General features: G+C 37.3%; 1 long non-coding RNA gene across 1 annotated transcript in view; it reads right to left on the bottom strand.

Annotated features, from left to right (window-relative positions):
• Positions 1 to 12,297: 12,297 nt before the first annotated feature.
• LOC129489170 (uncharacterized) overlaps positions 12,298 to 25,052 on the bottom strand; it is a 68,194-nt gene continuing 55,439 nt past the window's right edge. Inside the window, exon 4 of the long non-coding RNA XR_008659923.1 lies at positions 12,298 to 12,417. This is a non-coding gene — a long non-coding RNA (uncharacterized lncRNA). The remainder of the gene's footprint in view (positions 12,418 to 25,052) is intronic.

The raw sequence follows: 25,052 nt of genomic DNA, 5'->3' as shown, positions 1-25,052 counted from the left end.
TAAGGGTACAGGCAATGTCACTGGTTTCTGACTTAGACACTTGCGCATTTATTCCATTTATGAAACCCCCTCCTCTCACCAAAAAAAAAAAAATTAATCTATCCATGGTTCATATTCATGGAAGAAGTAACAATGATATACATTAAGAAATAAAAATTGAATTATACATAGAAAAGATGAGGTACATTTTACCTCCAAATTCCTTAAAACTGCCAAAAGTCCTTTTCAGAATCTCCTCAAGCTTCTTTATCCATCACTTCATCTTCTAGTCAAACCTCCTTTTCCATAGGCAGTACTATTTGGAAAAAAGTTTAAACTACTTTTTTCCTTTCACATATCTACTTGATTTTTCATTATTAAAAAATGTCATAAGAGTATTGTCTCCATTTAACACATTTTATGTTTATGTACACTCTATGATACTTAAAAAGCGATGTCACAGTGTTGTCTTGTATTTTATTTAATATGTTTGGAATTTCAGCCGCATTACAGGTTAATGCAGCTTGGGAATGTAACTATCATTTATGCTATAGTTTTTCTATGAGAAAACATGTTCTTGGTGCCAAATAACTGACTGATGAATACTTCTGAAACACAAACCTATACTGGAGAGACTGGTTTAACTCTTTAATTCATCTGACCAATGAAATTCTAGGTTTACAAAAGCACCTGAAAAGTTGATGTCACGGTGATGAAAGGGTGAACTGATAAATAAGATAAAAATTAACACCAGATGTGACTGTTTTATTGGATTACTTTGACATACATATATTTCTAAGAAAAATAGCATACATTTCTGGAGCAATGCCATGTCTGAAATCCTTCAGTTTTGTGTAACATCAGCAGAATAGAGCCTAATGTCGGCAGTGTTTTCTTGGGCTAGTCATATCTCATGGAGGGAGGATGTCAGCTTGCCAAAGAGAATATTATATGCCAAGCACTGAAATATAATCTACTGAATATTCCCATTGAACAGTGTGGAACAACATTCAGCCATGAGAGGTGGTGACAAAAGGAAGTTATCAATTTCATGGGCGATTTCACAAAGCTTATCTATTATGAAAGATTGGGTTTCTGTGGAGATAATTTAACAAATAGCTTTTGTCCATCCAACAGACCTCTAAACTTTAAGCATTAATATTGAAATATGTGAAAACAGGCATATACCCTATCACATTGAGTTTCCAAAAAAAAAAAATTAAATTTTTTTCCCAATTAAAATTAGCCCGTGTGACACATGCCTCTAAACTGAGAAGTTTTAGAAAGCCCAAGATTACAGTAGCAAAGCTTTTAGTTGACTCTTGCCTTAGTAATGATTAAGTTTCTTTGTTCGTGTAAAAGGTCAGACTTCTTTAGTAAGTACAGCCATGCAAAGGTGTTTACTTGGGGAAAGGATTAGGATTTGTCTTTTTCTTTTTTGAGACAGGAACTTGCTCTGTCACCCAGGCTAAAGTACAGTGGAGTGATTGTAGCTCACTATAACCTCAAACTCCTGGGCTCAAGCAATCCTCCATCTCTGCCTCCTGAGTATGAGTAGCTGAGACTACAGGCACGTGCCACCATGCCTGGCCAGTTTTTTAATTTTTTGTAGTTGCCGGGCAAGGTGGCTGGCTCACACCTGTAGTCCCAACACTTTAGGAGGCCGAGGTGGGTGGATTGCTTGAGCCCAGGAGTTCAAGACCAGCCTGGGCAACATGGCAAAACCCCTTCTCTACAAAAAATGCAAAAATAAGCCAAGCGTGGTGGCACCCGCTTGTAGTCCCAGCTACTGGGGAAGCTGAGGTGGGAGGACACTTGAGCCAAGGAAATGGAGGTTGCAGTGAGCTTGATAACACCACTGTACCCCAGACTGGGTGACAGAGGCAGATCCTGTCTCAAACAAATAAATAAATTTTTTGTAGAGCTATATTGCCCAGTCTAGCCTTGAACTCTTGATCTCAAAAGATCTTCCCGCCTCAGCTTTCCAAAGTGTTGGGATTACTCTTAGCCACTGTGCCCAGCCAGAAGGATTTTTATCAAACAGCAAAGGACTAAAGAGAATTTTTACAAACAACTCTCCTCAGGAAAATTTTGTTATTCTTTGTTTCTTTTCATTATATATACTTTGTTCCACTATAATAAACAGGAAGAAGTCTGCCCTTCAGAACACCTAGGTTTATTCAGAATTGCTGACTTCAGAATATTTCATGTTATCTCATGATTATTAGAACAAAACATTTTAAGGAGTAAGTTTATTCTGTAGAATTCTCTGAACTTGGACTGTTTCTCTTTGGCATATTTATCCACAGTTTAGATATTTATCTACACTTTAGAATTGTTCTGACTCTATTGGATAAAATTGCTCTCAAAAGAAACATGGTCCTTGAAGAGACTTCAGTGTTTGTATTACACCTCATTCATGCCTTTTTACTTTTTCCTTATTTCTACTTTGCAATTTATAGATCGTATGTGAGGTCACAGTAAGCCCCATATTGTGTATGTACAGTCTCTTCTATAAGAAATCAAAACTGTCTTGTGGTTTTGTTTGCTTGTTTGTTGTTTTTGTTTTTGTTTTTTGAGACCATCTTGGTCTGTTGCCCATGCTGGTGTGCAGTGGCACAATCTCGGCTCATGGCAACCTCCATCCCCTAAGGTTCAAGCAATTCTCATGCCTCAGCCTTCCGAGTAGCTAGGATTACAGACATGCACCACCACTCTGGCTAATTTTTGTATTTTTAGTAGAGACTAGGTTTCACCATGTTTGCCATGCTGGTCTTGAAAACCCGGCCTCATGTGATCGACCCACCTTGGCCTCCCAAAGTGCCAGGATTGCAAGTGTGAGCCACCACGCCCAGCCTGTCTTGTGTTTTTGGATGAAACTTCACTCCTTCATTTCAAGATGACACTTTAAATATTTAGAATACAGTTGGTGAATGATCTCTCAGGCTTCAGTGAGAAAATCTACCTCTGAAAAGCATCTCCCTCAGCTTCCTAAGTTTTAGAGTTGCTGTTGTGTACTTCTCAGTTTCTCATTCTTACTTTAATCAGTCTTGCTGTAAATTGATCTGACATACGTTTGTAATGATATCCTTTATGCAAACAACTCCACAATCTACTCCAGCAACCACATCTCTCCTGAACTCTAGTACCATAAAACTGCCTACTGGGTCGCCTGCCTCAATGTCCCAGAGATTCAAAACTAAACTTATATCTTTCCCTTACATTTTATACCCCCTGCTGTGAGCCTTATATCAGTAAATGACACTCCCATCACCTAAGCTAGAAACCAGATGTAGAAAATTTATCCTAGAGAGTAACTTCCAGGAGGCAGAGCAAGATGGTGGAATAGAAGTTTCCGCCAATCATCTACTCTGCAGGGACACCAATTTAACAACTATCTATACCAAAAAAAGTACCTTCATAAGAACCAAAAATCAGGTGAGCTCTCACAGTAGCTAGTTTCAGCTTCATATCGCTGAAAGAGACACTGAAGAGGTAGAAAAAACAATCTTGAACAGCGGACGTCACCCCTCTCCCATCCCCCTGCAGCTGTGGTCTGGTGTAGAGAGCAATTTGTGTGCAGGGGAGAAGCTGAGCACAGTCATGGTGAAGCACTGAACTCAGTGCTGCCCTGTTATACAGCAGAAAGCAAAACTGGACCAAACTCAACTGATGCCTCCCAATGGAGGGGCATTTAAATCATCCCTAGTCAGAGGAGAATCACCGATCCCAGCAGTCTAACTTCAGTTCCCGCAAGCCTCACCACCATGGGCTAAAGTGTTCTGAGACCTTAAACAAACTTGAATGGCAGTCTAGGCCATGAGGATAGCAATTCCTAGGTGAGTCCTGGTGATGAATTGGGCCCACAGCCATTGGATTGGGGTCGGGGGGGACACATAACCTACTGAGACACTAGGTTGGGTGCCTAACAAGGGGCTGGCATCATCCATCCCCTAACCCCAGGCTGCACAGCTAATGGTTCCTTTCCTCTACTTTAGGAGAGGAAAGAGTAGGGAGGACTTTGTCTTGCAAAGCCTGTGCACAGCTCAGCCACAGCAGAATAGGGCACCGGTCAGAGTTGTAAGGTCTCCTTTCCAGACCCTAGCTCCCAGACAACGTTTCTAGACACACTCTGGGCCAGAAGGAAACCTGCTACCTTGAAGGAAAGGACTCAATCATAGAAGCGTTCATCACCGCTAACTGAAGAGCGCTGGGCCCTGAATAACCAGCACTAATACCCAGATAGAATATCATGGGCCTTGGGTGTGCCTCTGAGATTTGCTGGCTTCAGGTGAGACTCAGCTGTGGTGGTTATAGCATGAGACTCCTGCTTAAGAAAAGCAGAGAGAAAAGTAATGGGGAATTTGTCTTGCACCTTAAGTACCAGCTCAGCCACAATAGGGTAGAGCACCAAGCAGGCTCTTATGGCCCCCGATTCTAGGCCTTGAATCCTGGATGGCATTTCTGAACCTGCCTTGTGCCAGAAGGGAGCCCACTGACTTTAAGGGTGAGTCGTAGGCCAAGCAGCATTCACATCAGTCTGACTGAAGAGTCGGTAGGCCTTAAAGGAATATCCACAGTAGTCTGGTAGTACTCCCCACAGGGCTGTGGTGGTGGTGGCCATGAGGTAAGGCTCCTCTGCCTTTGGCAAAGCGAGCAGAGTGAGGACTGTGTACTGTGGCCTGGGTGCCAGTTCAGCCACAATACAGTAAAAGACCAGGTAAACTGTTAAGGTTTTTTACTCTAGCACCTGGCTCCCAGATGGTACATATGGATCTGCCTGGGGGGAACTCATCTTCCCTGAGGGGAAGGACACAAGCCTAGTTGGCTTTGCTACTTGTTGATTGTATAGCCCCAGGGCCTTGAACAAACATACTGGTAGCTAGGGAGTAGTTATAGCAGGCCTGGGGTAAGACCCAGTGCTGTGCTGGCTTCAGGTCTGACCCAGCACAGTCCTAGTGGTGGTGGCCACAGGGGTGCTTGTGTCACTCCATTTCCAGCTTCAGGTGGCTCAGAATAGAGAGAGAGACTTTGGGAGAAAGCAAAGGAAGAGAACAAGCGTCTCTGCCTGGTAATGCAGAGAACTCTTCTGGATCTTGTCCACACCATCAAGGCAATACCTCTATGAGTCTTAGGTCACAGCTTAGATGAGAACACCAGTCCTTTTGAATTTCTGGAAAGTCTTCCCAAGGATGAGTACAAACAAGCCCTGGCAGCAAAGACTACCATAAATACCTAACTCTTCAATGCCCAGAGAATGAACACATCTACTAGCATCAATACCATCCAGGAAAACATGATCTCACCAAATGAACTAAATTAGGAGGCAGTGATCAATCCTGGAGAAACAAAGATATGTGACTTTTCAGGTAGAAATTTCCTAAACAGATACAACTTAGAAGATTGAGCCAGGAAAAAGTCCAAAACTTGATCAAACCAATAACAAGTAATAAGATCAAGGTTGTAATAAAAAAAATCTCCCCATAAAGAAAAGTCTGGCACCTGATGGCTTCACTGCTGAATTCTACCAAACCTTTAAAGAAGAACTAACACCAATTCTACTCAAACTATTCTAAAAATAGAGGAGAGAATACTCCCAAATCATTATACAAGGCCAGTACCTAACACCAAATACCAAATTTGCTTTGGGTAGTATGGACATTTTAACGACATTGATTTTTCCAGTCCAAGAACATGGAATATCTTTCAATGCTTTTCTGTACTTTTTAATTTCTTTCATCAGTGTTTTATAATTTTCATAACAGAGATATTTCAAATACCTAATACCAAAACCAAAGATACATCATAAAAAGAAAATTGCAGGCCAATATCTCTGATGAATATTGGGGCAAAATCCTGAAAATAATACAAGCAAATTGAATCCAACAATACGTTAAAAATATTATTCATCATGACCAAGTGTCATTTATCCCTGGGATGCAAGAATGGTTCAACATACACAAATCAATGTGACACATTCATATCAAGAGAATGAAGGACAAAAATGATCATTTTCAATCGATGCTGAAAAAGCATTTCATAAAATTCAACATCCTTCATGATAAAAACTCTCAAAAAACTGAGGATAGAAGAAACATGACTCAACCTAATAAAAGCTATATACAACAGACCCACAGCCAGTATCATACTGAATGGGGAAAAGCTGAAAGCCTTTTCTGTAAAATCTGGAACATGACAAGGATGCCCCTTTATTACTCAAAATAGTACTGGAAGTCCTAGCTAGAGAATCAGACAAGAGAAAGAAATAAAGGGCATCCAAATTGAAAAAGAAGAAGCCAAATTGTCCTTATTTGTAGGTGATATATTTGGAAAAACCTAAAGACTCCACAAGAAAATTATTTGAACTTATAAACATATTCAGTACAGTTGCAGGATACAAAATCAACATACAAAACTCAGTTGCATTTCTATATGCCAACAGCGAATAATCTGAAAAAGAAATCAAAAAGTAATCCCATATACAACAGTCACAAATAAAATTAAGTACCTAGGAATTAACTTAACCGAAGAAGTGAAATATCTCTATTATGAAAATTATAAAACACTGATGAAAGAAATTGAAAAGGGCACCAAAGCATTGAAAGATATTCCATGTTCATGGACTGGAAAAATCAATGTTGTTAAAATGTCCATACTAACCAAAGCAAGCTACAGATTCAATGCAATCCCTATCAAAATACCAATGACATTCTTCACAGAAATAGGAAAACAATCCTGAAATTTATGTGGAACTGCAAAAGACCCAGAAGAGCCAAAGCTATCTTGAGCAAAATGAACAAAACAGGAAGAATCACATTACCTGACTTCAAACTATACAACAGAGCTGTAGTAACCAAAATGGCATGGTACTGGCATAAAAACAGACACACAGACCAATGCAATAGAACAGAGAATGCAAAAAACAAACCCACTTACTTACAGTGAACTCATTTTTGACAAAAGTGACAAGAACATACACAGTCTCTTCAATAAATGGTGCTGGGAAAACTGAATATCCATATGCGGAAGACTGAAACTAGACCCCCTATCTCCACCATATACAAAAATCAAATCAAAATCAATTAAAGACTTAAATCTGAGATCTCAAGCTATGAGACTACTACAAGTAAACATTGAAGAAGCTCTCCAAGACATTGGTCTGGGCAAACATTTATTGAGTAATACCCAACAAGTACAGGCAACCAAAGCAAAAATGGACAAATGAGATCACATCAAGTTTAAAAGCTTCTGCACAGCAAAGGAAGCAATCAACAAAGTGAAGAGACAACCCACAGAATGGGAGAAAATATTTGCAAACTATCCATGTGAAAAAAGTAACAAACAGAATATTTAAAGAGCTTAAACAATGTCATAAGAAAAAATCTAACAATCCAATTTTAAAATGGGCAAAAGATGTGAATAGACATTTCTCAAAAGAAGACATACAAATGGCAAACAGGTACACGAAAAGGTTCCCCACACCACTGACCATTAGAGAAATGCAAATTGAAACTTCAATGAGATATCATTTTACCCCAGTTAAAATGGCTTATATCAAAAAGTCAGGCAATAACAATTTCTGGCAAGAATGTGATGAAAGGGAAACACTTGTACGCTATTGGTGGGAATGCAAATTAGTACAACCACTATGGAGAACAGTTTGGAGGTTCCTCAATGAACTAAAAATTGAGCTACCATAGGATCCAGCAATCCCATTACTGGGTATAAACCCAAAAGAAAGGAAATCAGTATACTGAAGAGATATCTGCACACCCATGTTTGTTGCAGCACTGTTCACAATAGCCAAGAATTGGAAGCAACCTAAATGTCCATCAACAGATAAATGGATAAAGGAAATATGGTATTTATACACAATGGAGTACTATTCAGTCATTAAAAAAAGAATGAGATCTTGTCATTTGCCACAACATGGATAGAAATGGAGGTCATTATGTTAAGTGAAATAAGCCAGGCACAGAAAGACAAACATTGCATGTTCGCACTTATTTGTGGCATCTAAAAATCAAAACAATTGAACTCATGGACACAAAGAGTTAGAAGGATGGATACTAGAGACTAAGAAGGGTAGTGGGGGTGGTGGTGTGGGAGTGAGGATGGTTAATCGGTCAACAAAAATTAATTGGAAAGAATAAAACCTAGTATTTGATAGCACAACAGGGTGACTGTAGTCAATAATAATTTAACTGTACATTTTAAAATAACTAAAAGAGTATAACCGGATTGTTTGTAACACAAAGGATAAACGCTTGAGGGGATGGATATCCCATTTTCTATAATGTGATTATTATGTATTGCATGCCTGTATCAAAACATCTCATGTACGCCATAAATATATGCACCTACTATGTACCCAGAGAAACTAAAAACTAAAAAAGAGTAACTTCCAAAGAGAGAAAAAGAGGCTTATGCTAAATTTTTCAGTTTTTCTCATTCCCCAAGCATCCAAGCAGAAAATGAATCCTGTGGATTTGTTATATAAGAATGGCCCCAGCAGAGTCCAGAAGAAATATGATACGAGGAGCTGAAGATGTCTCCAATCCAGTCTCCACTCTCACCTCCTACACATATGAGAATCCATTTTTCTTAAGCTTCGGGGGTAGGGGGCGGATTTCATTGAAAGAGGAAGGACATGGGTCCCAGGACTCAGGAGAGACAGTGAAGTAGTATGGAAATAATGGAAGTGTCTATTTGCCACCCAAAGAGCTAGTCCTGAATCTTGATACAGAATGGGATGCAAGCAAAAGCCAAATGGCAGGTGCTGTTTTGATAAGGGTGATACTAAGACATTCAGTAGTTCTGGTCTCATCACTTCACCCCAGGATAACCTGCATTTGCCTATTACCTGGTTTTTCTCTATCTCATGACACCCCTTCAATTGACCCTCCACAAAGCTACCAGAGTAGTCTTTCCAATGAATTAATTTAATAATTTCATTCTCCTGTTCATGAGACATCAAAAGCTGTCCATATCTTTACTGCCGTATCCAATTTACTATCCTACTCTTCCTGTCAGTCCCAACACTTGGCTACATTAAATCACTGGTAGTTACTTGAATATACGCTACTATTTCATGCCACCATCATTTCACATAGCTATCACCTTTTCTTGGGTCATCCTTTTTCTTCCCCACACAACCAATATGCTAACATTTATTTGTTGTTTAAAATTATTCAGGCATTGCTCTGCAAGGAAAGCCTTTCCTGGTCCCTAGAATGATTTATATACCCATCATCTGTGTCCCCAAAGCACCTGCATTTACCTCCACCACTTATCCACTGTTACTTTGCTCTCACCCCCATGAGAATGTAAGACTGTAAAGGTCTTTGAGAAACTATTAGTCATCTTTCTTTAATCCCTGTACTGCCTGCTACATAATAAATACACAATAAATTTTTCTGCATAAGCAATATAACATTGTTTTCATAGAAACATATTTTCCTAGTTGCAAACAAATTGATATACAAATATATTTTGTGAACTCAATCTGTTCATAAGTTTTATAGGCTCTATTATGGAAAAATGAAAGTCACTTCGTATACTACACATGAATAATCAGTTGTCAAACAGAACACAATCAAATACACCAACTCCAAAACTGAGGCAAATATAATTTAACTTTTATTAATTCGGTACCTTTCTCATATCTTGGGATGCCTCATAGGTATAATCATGAATATCAATTTCCATTGTATTGTACATAAAATATGCTTACGTAATGATAAAGATTTTTAGCCTTGATGCCAGAACATTTGGTGTATTATCATTTATTATTTTGCCAGAATTAATGCTAAGTTGCATGCCACACATTTCACAAAGAACGATCTTAGCAATCTATAGCTGCTACCAAAGCAAACCTTCCAAGAATCTTAAAACAAAATGTATGGTGATATCACAGACACCAATACAAACTCATTGGAACTGCAATGAAAGTCACCTTTCTTTTGTCAAATTTTAATTTAGGTAAATATTTCTCCAATGTGAGAAATCTCTGTGCTGTAAAACACATAGAAATTTCATAAAATGCCCTCCAGAGCTAAACTTTCTAAAAGTGCACAACATATCTACGTGTTGAAGATTACTTGCTCAACTTGCTAATGGCTAATTGTTTAAAAAAATTAATATGCAGGTCCAAAGGACAAGAAGAGTCCTTTCTCTGCCTTGCTAAGCCTCTCCTATTTTCAGAAATATTGGATATATATTTTTCCAAATAGTTGTAAAAGAGTTCTTCCTAAACATTGTGCTAGACACACAACGTCTAGTAATAAATAATTACAATTATAGAAAAATCCTTTATTTCAACAAATTGTGTGTGCCCTGTGCTCAATTAACTGTCTCTTCATATTATGATTTGAAATGCCTTTCACATTGAGGCATGTGTTATTTTATGTATGAAAATGAGGCTATTGAGATGCCAACAGCGTGACTTGCATTTTGCGCTATTTTTCCAAACACTAATAATAGGTTTTCTCTTAGCCACCCATGTTTTGGTCAATGACAAGTATGTGTGAGATGGCTACCTGGAATTCTAGCATTGTTTATAGCCACATAATAGAGATTTATTCTGCATAATATAGTGGATTTGAGAGGACAGAATATTTTAAAGGAACAAATCTCAGGAGAGCTCACTCGCTATCCGAGGACAGTACCAAGGGGAATGGTGCTAAACAATTCAAACTGGATCTCAGGAGATCCAGGAGACCCTTTAAAAGCAGGCTTCAACCAAGATAGCTAGCCTTAAAGATACAGTAACTGTTTCAGTCCATTTGGGCTGTTATAACAAAAATACCATAGACTTGGTGGTTTAAACAACAAACATTTATTTCTTACATTTCTGGAGGCTGTGCTGACAGATTGGGCATCTGGTGAGAGCTCTATTCCTGGTTCATACACAGCAGTCTTCTTGCTGCATCCTCACATAGTGGGAGGATTGAGGGAGCTCTCTGGGGTCTCTTTTATAAGGACACTAATATGGTTTTGATCTGTGTCCCTACCAAATATCATGTCGAATTATAATTCCCAGTGTTGGAGATGGGGCTGGTGGGAGGTGATTGGATCATGAGGGCAGATTTCTCATGAATGATTTAGCACCATCCTCCTTGGTATTGTCCTCAGATAGTGAGTTCTCCTGAGATCTAGTCCTTTAAAAGTATGTAGTGAAAGTATGCATGGTCCTCCGCCCTCTCTTGCTCCTGCTCCGTGCATGTTAAGATGTGCCATGTAAGATCCGCGTGTAAGATGTGCCCCTTCTTCCACCATGATTATAAGTTTCCTGAAGCTTCCCCAGAGCAGAAGCCACTTTGGTTCCTGCAGAACCATAAACAATTAAAACCTCTTTTCTTTGTAAATTACCCAGTCTCAGACATTTTTTTGTAGCAGTGTAAGAACCTACTAATACAGGCACTGATTCCAGTCATGAGGGCTCCACCTTCATGATTTAATCACCTCTAAAGGTCCTACCTCAGGCCGGGCGCGGTGGCTCACGCCCGTAATCCCAGCACTCTGGGAGGCCGAGGCAGGTGGATCACGAGGTCAGGAGATCAAGACCATCCTGGCTAACATGGCGAAATCCCATCTCTGCTAAAAATACAAAAAATTAGCCGGGCGTGGTGGCGGGGGCCTGTAGTCCCAGCTACTCGGGAGGCTGAGGCAGGAGAATGGCGTGAACCCGGGAGGCGGAGCTTGCAGTGAGCCGAGATTGCGCCACTGCACTCCAGCCTGGGCGACAGAGTGAGACTCCGTCTCAAAAAAATAAATAAATAAATAAATAAATAAATAAATAATAAATAAATAAATAATAAATAAATAAATAAAGGCCCTGCCTCCAAATACCATAACACCAGGAATTCAGTTTTAATATATGAATTTTGGGAAGGACACGCACATTTGGTCCAGAGCATTAACCATAACTCAACAAAGCAAATTGTGCATTGAGAATGCACAATTCTGAATGTGATGTGAATGCTCCCATATCCCAGTGATGTCAATATCATAATCATGGTTGTTCCAAAGCTCCAGTCATCAGTAAATGCTGACAACTTCTAAAAGAGCTAAGCCAAAAAGAACCATTAAATTAGCACATACTTCTACAGTGTGAACACTAGTCCTTTGATGCGCATGAAAGTTTGGATGTTATTTGTCACCATTTAACATTATGTCCTCCCTTTTCAGGCTGTTTTTTCCAGATAAGACTTTTTTTTCACACTCCACAATTTTTTTATTAGCACTTCTCCATGAAATGGGCCTTTTTATTTTTAGCTTTGCCTAGATTAAATTCCCTTTGATGTATATTTCAACCTTCCCCCTTTGACTAGCTCAGCATTATAGACCTCACTGAATCCTTATTCAAATGGCAGGCACGACACTGCTCCCTTCTCTAATTACAGCGGCCATCCTCTAACAGAAGCTATTCCAAGGCTCCTGGAAAAAAAAAAAAAAAATCATGTTTAATCTGTGAGGAGAAATTTAAGGTGGCAGGATTTCATTTCTATAATGTACATACGTGTGTATAAGATACAAGAAACACAAAAAAGTGTTGCTTGAAGCTTTTTTGTTTTGTTACAAAAGCAATACATAGGACCCATGTATTGAATTACAATTATTCTGGCTTAATTTGACCACTGTGGGTCATGGAATGTATTGTCTAAGGAACACCTACAAAAAGAAGTCAAATGAAGGACTCAGATCTCAGACAAACACAAATTGGGAGGTAATGAAATAGCAAAATTGATAAGATTACTCCAGCCTTCATCTCTCTATCAATAGAGAGACCTTTATTTACTTAACTTGCTATTTTCAAAGGAAATATTATGAGAGAAAATTAAAGAGCTATAAACCTATAAAAAAAGGGATTTTCATCCAGATAAAGGGAAATAGAAGCACCTAAGCCCTAGGAGTTTGAATAAGTATTTCTTCAAACTTATGCTTTATGCATAGTTGACAATAAAAACTCAGTCTAAGAAATATATATACACCAAAAAAATGGTTTCTTCATCCTCTTCATGTTAGATCTTATTTCCAAGTCAAAAATTAGTATCTCCAATAGGGGCTTAGGTTTTAACTCAGCACATGTCTAATGCATCCAAATTTACTCTTCAATTAAACATTACTCTTCAAATTATAAACTTGGCACCCAGCTATCTCAAGGATTGGCAATAGATGCCCTAGGGAGAATGAGTATGTATAAAATAGTCGTTGCTGACTGTTCTTTAGATCCTATGAATAAGACAGCAGTCACTGATTGAATTTATAGCTTAATGGGTGAATGAGACATGTAAATCAATATACGTCAAGGCAGAAGAATAGGAGCTAGATTGGAGGCATAAAGTACTATAAGAGTCAAAGTTGAAAGAAATTCCAACAGATTAGGGAAATGTTAAGATTTTCCTGAAAAAAAAAAAAAGAGTAATCGAGATGTATCTTAAAAGTTCACTATGAATTGTAAAGACACACATAGGGAATCTGTAAGATATAAGAGAGATGAAGTAAAAAGAAAAGCATGTCAACGGCCTGAGGTACGGAGAGACCAGTAATAGCAATCTGATTTGATTGAACTGTAGAGTTCCGGAGAAAAAAGAGAATGGGAAAATAAGTTAGAAAGAGGTAAGCCAAGGTAATTCCATGGGAAGCAAAAGAACGAATTTGTACTTTCAGAGAAGTACAGAATTTTATAGTTGAAAGGAACTATAGAGCCATCTAGAACAACCTGCTGATTTTTCAGTTGTAAAAGCAGAGGCCCAGACAGATAACGTGAATGACACCACTCGCTAGTGGCAAAGCCAAGATAAGAATAAAGGTCTCCCAGACTCCCAATTCAACGGTCCTTCCACTCCTTTGCTTCTGGATAGAGAGGAGACAGGCTTAGAAACATGTTAGGCAAAGATCACCTCAGCAGCATCTGAAGAATAGATTGAAAATGAGAAAGAAAAAAAGCAGAGATTCTATTTAGAAGACCTAATAGACTAGTCCAGGTGGGAGATAACAAGAGCCTGAGCCAAAGTGAGAGTAATGAAAATAGAAAGGAGTAGACGGATTTGAGTAGCATTTCTCAAGCCGATAATTCTGTAGGGTTAATAAGTAATGGGAGGGGGAAAAAATTGTTCTTGTTCATTTAATTTTGCAAGTGCTAGGTTAAACCAAGACAAATATCTTCACTATAGGATTTCGAAAAGCCTTTACTATGCTAATGTGGACTAAGAACCTCCCACATTGAGACAGAGAAAACAACGTTGCCCAAAGTGTTTTAAAAAGAATTTTTAATAGAATACTATTAACATGAGTTTTCAATGAAAACCCAGTTTGTGAAATACCATTAATATATGATAAACATGGAGGATTTTGTGAATGATTATACCAATGTGGAAAAATTGACTCTTCAGATTCAAAAGCCTAAGTGCAGAAGGAAGCTGGTTTATTTTGACATCTCTATTATTGACTATAAATCAAAGAAATATATCCCATCAGTGTCTATAACAAGAACCCAGTTTGTCTTAGCCAAAATGTCTTGTTGTTATACCATTTCAACCAGTTGGAAGGTAATCTTTCTAAATTGCTTGGGAAAACATAGTTGTTTCCTAAATGGGTGAATGGTTTTAGGTCCCAGGAAGATTTTAATATTAATATTGAAGTATTTAAGAGAACTAAGAGTGTAGTATTAATATTTGTTTGCACATTGGTTTATATACACTTATCATTTAAGAATATTTGGCCTATTTAAATAACAGTTCCAACTTGTAATCCCAATTTAAAATGTTTAAATAATTGCAGACTGGTGGTTTTAGTTGGCATATTACTCTTAAGAGATATTAAATTTCACCACATTAATATGTAGTCTTTTTTTAATTTATAAGCATTAAGAGCCTGAGAAACTTTTTATAGAAATAGATGATTGTAGTGTTTATGAGACAAATTAAAAATATTAAATTTCTAAATACAAGTTGAAATGTTTGAGTTCAATTAAAATTGTAAATGTTCCCAAATATTTAATACTAATTAAAGGCCCCTTTAATAATAGCTAAAATGTGTTGATTTATAAATAGAATAAAACTTATAAGCTGAACCTGAGACCTAAAGGAAGAATTATTGTTTTGTTTGTTGTTTGTATTTTTTATTTGTAACTTCAATAAATTGTATACTAATTTTAAATATCACAGTTCACATTGATGAACTTTGAATAGTGTTTTCTGCAGAGAAACCTCCCTAAAGAAAGTAAACCTCACATTAAACACAATTACAAAGAAGTCAGTGAATTGTTGGCTGATGGGTAGATTACAGACACCTTTGAGAGAGTGGGTTGGGCGCAGTGGTCAGAGCAGAGGGTGGAAGATGCTAGTGGTGAAGATATGGAGACAGTCACAGACCATTGTATTAGTTTCCTATTGGCTGCTACACAAATTACTGCAAACTTAGTGGCTTAAAATGACACAAATTTATTCTCTTACAGTTCTGGAGGTCAGATATCCAAAATGGGCTTATAGGGCTAAAATCAAGGAGACAGAAGGGCTTTGTCTCCTAGTGTGTATAGGCTGCTTTAACAAAATACCATAAACTAGGTGATTGACAACAGAAATTTATTTCTCACGGTTCTGGAGGCTGGGAAGATCAAAGTGATAGCAGATTCAGTGTCTGGTGAAGGACTGCTTCCTCATAGATGGCCAACTTCTCACTGTGTTTAGCCAATATCTTTCTTTGCCCTCTGCCATGGCAATGTTCCACATAGTGGCCGCCCATCAGCCTGGGTCTGAGACAAAGCGATGCAAAGCCCGCAAAGCTGCCCCATGATATACATACACCGTGAGTGGGAAATAAACCTTTGTAATTTTAAGCCACTGAGATTTGGAAGTTGTTTGTTGAAGGAGCATGAACCAGCCTCTTGTGATTAATATAAAGGCACTAAAGAGTTTCTACACTTCCAAAAAACATTTGGCCTGACCTATAGTGCTTAAACTCTGAAGTGCAAGATGCAGATTACGTATTCAGAAGTATTTTCTCAGTGACACAAAAATCACAGAATGTGGTGCCAAGTAAAGCTGTACAATTGTCTTTGCAGGCAGTGTTTCAGAAAAGTGTCTGATCCGGGTTAGGTTTCAAGCTGCCTAATGATAAGGCAGTAGATTATATAACCATTCAAATTTCCTCCAAGCCTTATGGTTTTACACGCTTTAGTATAATGCCATTCTGGAAAGAAGTAGGTTACAGAAAAGAAACAATATGGTTCATATTCTAGGTTACTCAGCAATTTCTATAGAATGTCAGTTATTTTAAGATTCACAGGGACTTCAATGCTATTAAAGTAACATTGATGAACTATAACAATGCCTTATATAAATTACTTGGAAAAATGAAAGACCACAGCAGTGGCCAAAATGTACACAGTCAGAGTAAACTAAACACTTTTTATTTTACTCAAAAACATACATTAATCGCTTCCTAAATTCCAGGCACTAAGCTAGACCCACAGATAGAAAGATAAATAGGAAATAGTCCCTGTCCTTCAGGGCTTACAGAAGCACAGTAAAAAAAAAGTAATCACAGGGCAACGTGTTAAGTACTATAGTCGAGGGATAAATAAAGCTTTAAGTGATCACAGAAGATTAAGTAATAATTAACAAAATGTGTCAGAGAAAGCCTCTAGGAAGAAAAAAACTTCCATGCCATTAATTGTTGCTGAAATTATATATACATACATATACATATATAGTGACAGAGAGTTAGGATATACATACATACATGCATATATATGTATGTACATATACAGATTTTAGCTACTTTAAATGCATAATTTATGTCCTCATTTACCTAAAACGTGAAAATAAATTGAATATTTTGGAAAAGAAATAGTAAGCCATAGAATACTTAGGATTATCCATTTTTAAAAGCCACCCTAAACATAATGACCTCTATCTTTGATGATTCAAAGAGAATTGCAGGATAATAAAAGGCCATGAGTTGTTACCTACAGCAAGTGACCTTAGCCTCCAGCCTCAATTTCTGATCTATGAATGGTGATAAAGCCTTCCCTGCAGGAGTATTCTGAGGATTAGAAATAACACAAAAAAAGCACCTGGCAAATAATCTGTCTTCAATAAATAGTAATTGTTATGGTTACAATGTATTTGTTACCACCAGCATTAGGAGGCTACACAGAACCTGCTCTGACCCTAAAACATGCTGTGGCAGTTATGCTTTTGAAGGCCTATTAAGATTTTGTTATGCATTGTTTTTCTTGTAAAAGTGTAGTATAAACTTAACCTCCCCCCCAAAAAAATTCAGCATCTGGGCTTTTTGATTATTTGAATTCAGAATCAATAGGAGTTCATAGGTTTTGACGAAATGAAGAGAAACAAAAACATTGTAAAGTAGGAAATATATAAGGAAATGAAGGATTCAAAGATATCTGGCAACTCCAGTCATCAAATAAAAATATTCATTGAGCTATGACTACTGCTGGAGGATTCTTTCAGGCGTAAAACATTACAATCATCTTTAACATTTCTTCTCCACTATACAAGGAAAGCAAACTATGACGTAGCTAAATAAATGCCTGGGTGGTAATTATTTTACCTCTTGGTTACATAAATTACTCAAAAACAGTACCCATGTTTAGTAAATATCTATGCAATACTTTAAATAGTAAGGATATAGTATAATATGAAGAAACAAGAGCACATATAATCTCTAACAAATTTTTACATGCATTTCTTTTTGGAGCGTAAAATAAAATAAGAATACAGTCAAATGATAAAAATAACCTTTCTTTAGTGTGTGATCACAGCTGATTAGGAAATGAAGATTTAGCAATTAGATAACTAATGTTATACATAAAATTACATTTATACTTAGAAACTCAAATCTGTATTACATACACATATTGGGAGAAAATTTTCCATGGGTCTCTTATGTTTCTGCATGTCTTACAAGCAGTAGCACTGAGAGTTTTTGTTCCAGACTTTTTTCTTTTACAATGTTTCTTAAAAATGATTTATCTCTTTTGCAGTATTCTCTTTTTCCATCTTTACTGAGGCATAATTAACAAGTAAAAATTATATATACTTGCGGTATACAAGTTAATGTTTTGATATAAATATGAATTGTGAAATAATTCCACAAAATCAAGTTAATTAACGTATCAATAACCTGACATTGTTACCATTTTTTTTGGTAGACGTGGTGAAAACGCTGAAGATCTATACTCTTAGCAAATTTCAAGTATACAATACAGTATTGGTAACTATATTCCCATTGCTGTCCATTAGATTTTCAGAACTTACTCATCTTGTGTAACAACTTCACTTCTGGCATATATCCAAAGGAAATGAAATCATTATCTAAAGGAGATATCTGCATGCCCCTGTTCATCACAATATCATTACAACATTACTCACAATAGTCAAAAGACAGAAACAACCTAAATGCCCACTGATAGATGAAAAGATAAAGCAAATGTGGTATATATACATAATGGAATATTATTCAGTCTTTTTAAAAAAAATTCTGACCTTGGTGACAATGTGAATGAACCTGGAGGGCATTATGCTAAATGAAATAAGCCAGACACAGAAATACAAATACCACATGATCTCACTTATATGTAAAATCTAAAATAGTCAAACATAGAAATGGAAAGTAGAACAGCGGTTGCCAGGGGCTAGGGGGAGGCAGAAATGGGAAGATACCGATCAAGTGGTGCAGTTTTAGTTATGCAGTCTACTTTTTCAAGGCTGTTTTCATTACAGCTTTGAAAAATGGATCTAGAGTCTCCCTTGGGAACAGTGGACAGATTTATTTGCTGTCCAGTATAAGAATGTCTCCTTCCATGATAAAGACTGAGCAGTTTTGTTTGCAATTCATTATGAAAGATTGGAGTACCCTAAGCTCAGAGTTCCTTAGCTGAGATGCACACCGTGATAGTTAATTTTATATATCAACTTGACTGGGATAATGGATGCCCAGATAGCTGGTAAAACAGTATTTCTGGGTATAACTGTGAGGGTGTTTCAGGAAGATATCAGCATTTGAACTGGTAGACTGAGTGAAAAAGATCTGTCTCACCAATGTGCGTAGCCATCATCTAATCCATTAAGGGCCCAAATAGAACAAAGTTATGGAGTAAGGGAAAATTTAATTCTCCTTCCTGAACTGGGACATCCATCTTCTCCTGCCCTTGGACCTCAGCCTTCTCTGGTTCTCAGGCCTTCAAACTCAGATTGGAGCTTACAGTATTGGCTCCCCAGTGCTCAGGTCTTTGGGCTTGGACTGGCGCAGTGCCACCAGCTTTCCTGGTCCTCCAGCTTGCAGATAGAGGATAGTGGAACTTCTCAGCATCCATAATTCCATGAGACAATTGTTTATAATAACTCTCTTTTTATATATTGGTCTATTTCCTACAGGTTCCTATTGTGCCATGAGTAATAGTTGTTGTCTTTTTTCTGGCCCAGAGGTTTCGTGACTTTGGTCAGCATCCCTGAAACTATGACAGGTTAACTTGTTAACTTGTTCGTAAGGTAAACTCTCAAACCCTTCACAGTTCTCGATAAGGCATGGCTTAAAGGTTAATTATTCAGTGACTTAGGAACACAGTTTAGAAAAAGGGTAACTTTCAACTGAACAGATATTTATTGAGAACCTAGTGTGTACAAGGTATGCTGCCTCAATTCTCAAGTTCCAAATTATATTTATGTCAATACGGGCATGGAGCAGGAATGCCGACATTAGGTTCTTTCAAAAAAAATAAAAGTTTTTAAGACTTGAAGAGACTAAAGTAATAATAAATTCCACTGATATGTAGTTGCAGTGCAGTGGCCTAAAGCAGCCCAATTCTAGTGTGTGTCTCAAAAAACTTTAAATTCTGACATGCCTGGATCTTCAAATGTCAGGTCTATAAAAACCTCAAGTCTAAGTTCCCACTGATAGACTTGAACCCTGCCCTCAGGATTCAGAGGGAGGAAATGGCTCAATATTTCATGTCCCTTAGCCAGTACTAAACCTACTAGTATTACATCCAATCCATCCTAAGCTTATCTAAGAACACGTACTTTTTTAAAAAGAGAAATATCTTTAACTTCAAGGTTCACTGTAGTTAACAGGACCATATAACTTACCTTTCAACCAGGGACACTTTTGGGAAGTAAAAAGGGGTGCTATTAATAATTATACTGAGACAACAGACATAAATCAGGACTGACTGAGGCAAACTGAGACATATCATTAGGCTGAATACACCACCTACATTCCAAAGAGTTCAAAAAACCATTCCCTTAGCAAAGCCATTCAGTAAGCTTGGAAGAAAATGTTTTTGTATGCAGCTCTAGATGCTAAGCTTCTCTCACTTTCAGGTTGGTTATAAACTTATAATTAGAGCAAAGCTAACCAAAATCTAACAAATGCAAACAAAAGAGCTTTGCAAGCTATTTTTTAAAGCATTTTCTGTGACTGGCTCAGCACACATTTACTTCTGATAGAGTTATTTTATTTTGAAATGACTTGCAAGATTTCACTCAGTGTCATCCCTGCAGGGGACACAAACTCCAACTAGCATCAAGAAGAGTTGTACTGCTAATTCCCTGAATACCATACTGTTAATTAATCTCAGTGAATAAAAGGATTTCTAATATAAATTATTCTGATGTCATCCATTGCCTAAAGGTATTTCTGATGATCTCTAAAAAATGTCAAAAGATACGCTTTAGTCATCATGTGATAGAGAATTTGGACAAACAAGCAAGAAAATCTGGTTGAACTGAAGTCAGTGGTAGCTAGGTCAACAGAAGCCTGTTAAAGAACTTGAAAGAATTTCATTTTCCCAAGAGTTGTTTTCTCTTCCTAAAGAGCAATTATGATGAAATCAGAACATGAATTTCACTAGGAAGTGACTATGAGGGACAATGAGTAACGTAAAACAACTTGGGCCATTTCTCTTCAAGGCACATTTCCAGAGAGATCTGATGGCTTGTTTCTTAAGCATTGCAGGTAGTTGCTGAGGAATTCATTTTGGTGTTGTCTTTGCCCTTTGAGCATTCTGAAGAAAATGACTTGTACTGTATATAATCAATATTTAACGATCCAAACATTGCTGCTATTGCCTCTCAGTTTTCTCCTTTCTTTCCATGTTGTCCATCATTGCTATATAGAAACTATAAATCAAAAACACAAGGCCGTGGGCAAGATGCTTATATCCTCCTCATCTGGTTGATTCTTCCAGGAAAGAATTCCAAGTTCTTTGACATTCTTCCTTGATTTCTTCAATTCTGAACATCAATTTACTTTAAAAAGTACAGGCTAGAGAGCTACAAAAAACTTTGGTGTCTTTGAAACAGCACACTTGTGATAAAAACTGTTAATTGCCCTTCAATATCCATTATCCCTTTTTTTTTTTTTTTCTGAGACGGAGTCCCTTTCTGTCATCAGACTGGAGTGCAGTGGCACGATCTCAGCTCACTGCAATCTCTGCCTCCTGGGTTCAATTGATTCTCCTGCCTCAGCCTCCCGAGTAGCTGGGACTATAGGCACACATCACCACGCCCAGCTAAACTTTTTTGTATTTTTAGTAGAAACGGGGTTTCACCATGTTGGCCAGAATGGTCTCGATCTCTCGACCTCGTGATCCACCCACCTCATTCTCCCAAAGTGCTAGGATTACAGGCGTGAGTCGCCGCACCCGCCCATCCCTTTCTTTCTTCTAGTATTGCCACTCCTCAAATGTTAGGGGGGTTGTATATTATTACCCAGCTAGAGACTGTGTTCCCAGGACCTTGCAACTAAGTGTAGGCTAAGTTCCCCACCATCCCCTGCAGCCAATAGGATGGCCTAAAGTAATGTGAGAGCCGCTTAAGCCAGTTGCCTTCTACTTCTTCTTTCCCCCTTTCTTAGGTCTGGAACCCAGGTGTGTTAGTGATGAAGCAGCTTAGAACAGGCAGCCAAGATTAACACTAGACTGTGGAGCAGTGAGTGAGATGATGCCTGGGTCCATGAGATGACCTGTGGAGTGGTCCCACCTTGACACACTGGATTGTCTTCCAACTCAGACTTTTATATCAGAGAAAAATTTCCAATTTTATTTAAGCCATTTTTATTTTGATCTAAAAGTAGCCAGCTAACATCCTAATTAACAAAATATTACAAACTAATTTATTTTAGGACTGTCCTGCTTCTTATTTATTTCGGATCACTTAAAATGTCAGCATGTGCCTGGTAAATGTCTCTGTTAAAATGCAAAATCTACTCCAGGGATGCATTAGAGAAAAATTTTGAAAACTCATTTGGTAATTGCATTTCACTGCCCATCAGTTAATCTACTTATATATTCATGCATCCTGAGAGAAAATTTACTGAATTAAATCCTTGGAGCTCAAATTCAGTTACTTAAAAACAAAGTAATTTTTTTTTCCAAACAGCAACTTGAAAGTAAAATTTTAGGCCTCCCAATTTCACTTTTATCTATTTATTGCTAGTGTTACATAAAAATAAAATATGTTACTAACACAATAGTATAGCAAACATACAAGGTATTTATCAGCCATATACACTAATGAAATAGCAAAATGTCTGTCTGTTGGGAATTTTGCTTCAACCACATCAAGAACTCACAGTGCATGCCATCATTCCTTTAGTCTTCATTATTCAAACAGTGTTCACTATAACATCATCAGTGAAGAAAAAACAAGGCTTATAACTCTATACTGGTAAGATTCACTTTATAATTATTAACTGGCTTTTGTTGTTTATTTTTCTCTTGTGTTACTCATTGGGAGTGAAATAAGAAAGAAATTTCACCAGAACGCTTATAATAGAAATGTGGTTACCAGTGTTCAAAGTGGGGTGGGTAGTGAAATAACATGATGTTGGTCAGAGCACAAACTTGCAGATGAAGTAAGTTCTGGAGACTTACTGTACAGCATGATGACTATAGTTAATCATAATGTATTGTATACTTAAGATTTGCTAAGAAAGCAAATCTTAAGTATTCCCAGCACACATAAAAAAGGTAATTATGTGAGGTAATGGGTATGCTAATTAGCTTGATTGTGGTAATCATTTCACAATGTATATGTGTATCAAAACATCTTGTTTGACACCTTGAATATATATAATTTTTATTTGCCAATTATACCTCAATAAATCTGGAGGGAAAAAAACAGAACAGAAAAAGATGATCTTGAATTATGACATAACATTGTTATCTTCCCCGTGGCTTTTCTTTGTTCATTTAGTCTTGCATCCATTTATTGTTTCATTCAACAAACCTTTATTGCGTGATGTGTGAGCCTGGGAGATATAACAATAAATAAGATACATTCCCCCCTCCAAGGATGCTAATAGACTCAGAGAAAAAGGTAAAGGAAATAATGAAAGGAGTGGATGAAGAAAATGCCAATCCCCAGAATTTCTTTGGGGAAGGGCACTGCTTTGTGGGGAAGAAGAACGTTGTTATGCCACATTTGGGTGATGGGTGTGAGTCCCAAATTTCATGTTTCAATTTTTTGGGTTATAAAGAGTATGTGTCCTGCTAACTGATTAAATTAGTAATGTAAATAAGGAACTGCAGCAAGACTGGTTTCTTATGTATAACAGAAAGGACAAGCAAAAAAGAGGTTGCTTTTGACTATCAGATCTCTTTAACAGGCCTTTTCTGGAATATAGTGAGAAGTACAGACTGGAAGGTAGAAATCAAACACAGTGAGGGGCAAGGAGTGGAAAGAAATCAAGAAGTCTTGGTAGGTTGGTCCTAAATTGTGAAGAGTCTTCTGCACTGTGTCCCGCAGTTTAATTTTAGAGAGAATAGAATTTTGAGAACGTTACAGGGTTTTCTGCAGTGACAGCAATCAAAATGAGGTTACGAAGTAGACTGGACATAAGCAGCACACTTTGGATGTCACTGTCTCCCATCACCCTCAGATGGGACCGTCTAGTTGCAGGAAAACAAGCTCAGGGCTCCCACTGAGTCTACATTATGGAGTTGTAAAATTATTTTGTTACATATTACAACGCAATAATAATAATAGAAATACTATGCGCAATAAATGTAATGCGCTTGAATCATCCCGAAACCATTCCCCCCAAACTCCACCCACCCCTGATCTGTGGAAAAATTGTCTTCCATGAAACCGGTCCCTGGTGCCGAAACGGTTGGGGACTGCTGATCTAAATCACTGTGGTGTACCTCATCTATAATACATAAATACAAGCCTTTCCTGAAACTCTTCTATGAACGTTTTACAGTGAAATAACTTAGATATTGGTAAAAGGAAAAATAACAATTATAAATAAACAAATCAAATTGATTTATTTCTCAAAGTCAGATGAGTTTCAATCTTGTTAGCCACAGAACACAGTTTTGTTCTTATCTAGGAAAACCCTTTTCATTTGTCACAGGTTCTAAAATACAAACAATATGCATATATAATTGGGTATTATTATTGCTACCAATATTAATAAATTTTGCTAAAAATACCTTTTACAGATTATTTCTGTCATAATTACAACTTTTTACTATAAAAGAACTTTTTTATAATTACTATAAATTTTGTTTTATGTTGGAAGTTATTTACATATTTGCAATTGTTATATTTTTTATTTATAGAATTTTTTAAATTTTAAAGAACTGGTAGATAGTATGGATATCTTTCAGCAATAAGGATACAATTTCAACTATAAGGTATAAAACAGGAATTTTTAATTGGTGAAAAAAAATTTTCAAGTTAAACTTCTCTGAAATACAGCATGATATTTTTTAGCTGTAGGACTTTATAAACGAGTCATAAAAACCTTGTAAAACAGGAGGATGGATAATGGTTTTTCCAAATCATCTTCAATTATTAGTGAGCTGTTCCAATTTTGTAATTCCAGTCTCAAGGAATGAGCTCATCCAGTTTGGAGTTACCAGGTTAGCTGTATGCACATCCAGCACCTGTGAAAACAGGATTTAATGCAGCTTCCCTGACCATCCAATCTTCCTAAGCAGGGGAGAAAAAAAGCAAACTAACGTGATTCAAGTTATGTTGTTTCAGATTACCTACAGAAAAAAAAATGCTTCACTTTGTTTTGAGAGGCACCTGCTT

This window comes from Symphalangus syndactylus, chromosome 9 (genome assembly GCF_028878055.3).
Source record: "Symphalangus syndactylus isolate Jambi chromosome 9, NHGRI_mSymSyn1-v2.1_pri, whole genome shotgun sequence".
NCBI lineage: Eukaryota > Metazoa > Chordata > Mammalia > Primates > Hylobatidae > Symphalangus > Symphalangus syndactylus.
This window is presented reverse-complemented; position numbering and strand designations above follow the sequence as displayed.